The sequence below is a fragment of the Ursus maritimus genome, unplaced genomic scaffold (assembly GCF_017311325.1).
Source record: "Ursus maritimus isolate PB19 unplaced genomic scaffold, ASM1731132v1 scaffold_6, whole genome shotgun sequence".
NCBI classification, from domain to species: Eukaryota; Metazoa; Chordata; class Mammalia; order Carnivora; family Ursidae; genus Ursus; species Ursus maritimus.
In genome coordinates, this window is record NW_024426774.1 from 82,227,814 (window position 1) to 82,230,740 (window position 2,927).

The window sequence follows — 2,927 nt, forward strand, 5'->3', positions numbered from 1 at the left end:
GATGGGGAAAAGCTGGAAGCCTTTCCCTTAAGATCAGGAACACGACAAGGATGCCCACTCTCGCCACTATTATTCAACATAGTACTAGAAGTCCTTGCAACAGCAATCAGACAACAAAAAGGGTTAAAACATATCCAAATCGGCAAAGAAGAAGTCAAACTGTCTCTCTTCGCAGATGACATGATACTCTATATGGAAAACCCAAAAGAATCCATTCCCAAATTATTAGAAGTTATAGAGCAATTCAGTAATGTGGCGGGATACAAAATCAATGCTCAGAAATCAGTTGCATTTCTATACACGAATAATGAGACTGAAGAAAGAGAAATTAGGGAATCCATCCATTTACAATAGCACCAAAAACCATATGTTACCTTGGAATTAACTTAACCAGAGACGTAAAGGACCTATATTCTAGAAACTATAAATCACTCTTGAAAGACATTGAAGAAGACACAAAAAGATGGAAAAATATTCCATGCTCATGGATTGGAAGAATTAACATAGTTAAAATGTCCATGCTACCCAGAGCAATCTACACTTTCAATGCTATCCCAATCAAAATACTGAGGACGTTTTTCAAAGAACTGGAACAAATAGTCCTTAAATTTGTATGGAACCAGAAAAGGCCCCGAATCGCCAAGGAACTGTTGAAAAGGAAAAACAAAGCTGGGGGTGTCATAATGCCGGATTTCAAGCTATACTACAAAGCTGTGATCACAAAGACAGCATGGTACTGGCACAAAAACAGACACATAGACCAATGGAACAAAATAGATAACCCAGAAATGGACCCTCGGCTCTTTGGCAACTAATCTTCGATAAAGCAGGAAAAAACATCCGGTGGAAAAAAGACAGTCTCTTCAATAAATGGTGCTGGGAAAATTGGACAGCTACATGCAAAAGAATGAAACTTGACCACTCTCTCACACCATACACAAAAATAAACTCCAAATGGATGAAAGACCTCGATGTGAGACAGGAATCCATCAAAATTCTAGAGGAGAACATAGGCAGCAACCTCTACGACATCGGCCAAAGCAACCTTTTTCATGACACATCCCCAAAGGCAAGAGAAACAAAAGATAAAATGAACTTGTGGGACTTCATCAAGATAAAAAGCTTCTGCACAGCCAAGGAAACAGTCAAAAAAACTAAGAGGCAGCCCACGGAATGGGAGAAGATATTTGCAAATGACACTACAGATAAAGGACTGGTATCCAAGATCTACAAAGAACTTCTCAAACTCAATACACGAGAAACAAATAAACAAATCAAAAAATGGGCAGAAGATATGAACAGACACTTTTCCAATGAAGACATACAAATGGCTAACAGACACATGAAAAAATGTTCAAAATCATTAGCCATCAGGGAAATTCAAATCAAAACCACACTAAGATACCACCTTACGCCAGTTAGAATGGCAAAAATTGACAAGGCAAGAAACAACAATTGTTGGAGAGGATGTGGAGAAAGGGGATCCCTCCTACATTGTTGGTGGGAATGAAAGTTGGTACAGCCACTCTGGAAAACAGTGTGGAGGTCCCTTAAAAAGTTAAAAATTGAGCTACCCTATGATCCAGCCATTGCACTACTGGGTATTTACCCCAAAGATACAGACGTAGTGAAGAGAAGGGCCATATGCACCCCAATGTTCATAGCAGCAATGTCCACAATAGCTAAATCGTGGAAGGAGCCGAGATGCCCTTCAACAGATGACTGGATTAAGAAGTTGTGGTCCATATATACAATGGAATATTACTCAGCTATCAGAAAGAACGAGTTCTCAACATTTGCTGCAACATGGACGGCACTGGAGGAGATAATGTTAAGTGAAATAAGTCAAGCAGAGAAAGACAATTATCATATGATTTCTCTCATCTATGGAACATAAGAACTAGGAAGATCGGTAGGGGAAGAAAGGGATAAAGAAAGGGGGGGTAATCAGAAGGGGGACTGAAGCATGAGAGACTATGGACTCTGAGAACAAACTGAGGGCTTCAGAGGGGAGGGGGGTGGGGGAATGGGATAGGCTGGTGATGGGTAGTAAGGAGGGCACGTATTGCATGTTGCACTGGGTGTTATACGCAACTAATGAATCATTGAACTTTGCATCCGAAACCAGGGATGTACTGTATGGTGACTAACATAATATAATAAAAAACATTAAAAAAATGACATTGTGGATAACTGGGGGAGCCAATCCTCAGAGACTGCAAAGTACACATTTAAATGAGTGATTTCTGTAAGATGGATTGATTTACTACTATAGTTCCCACAATTTTTCAGCTGCTGATCCCATTTAAAACACTGAACTGGCCAGAGCTTCAGCAGGAAGACATGGAGAACGGCCACCAGATGTATTATTACCTGGATCTTTTGTTATTCATATGGTTCTTTGATTCCAAAGGAAAATACTTGCAATGTAGAATTTTAATGACATTATTAAAAATATTCTTTTTCTCTTTGTAAAAAAAAAAAAGAATACCGTTTATATTCTACTGACACTTAAGTTTATATCTCTGGTCCCAAGTCTGCCTTCTGCCATGCCCATCATGCCAGATGGAGAATCATATATTTAATACTGTCCTCAACATATTTACTTGCACATTTAATAGACATCGAACTTAGAGTATCCCAAATGTAGCTGCCGATAGACCTATCCCACACACACTTTTCTCAGTTTTCCCTTTCACAATAAATGGTAACATCATCGACCGGATTTTTTAGCCCCCAAACCCAAGACTTATCCTCAATTTTGCTCTTTTTTTTTAAATGTTTTCTTTTTTAAAGAAAGTTTTCTTTTTTAAAGAGAGTGAGTGAGCACGAGCAGGGAGAGGAGCTGAGTGAGAGGGAGAAGCAGACCCCCCACGGAGCAGGGAGCCCAAAGCAGGGCTTGATCCCGGGACTCCTGAGCCAAAGGC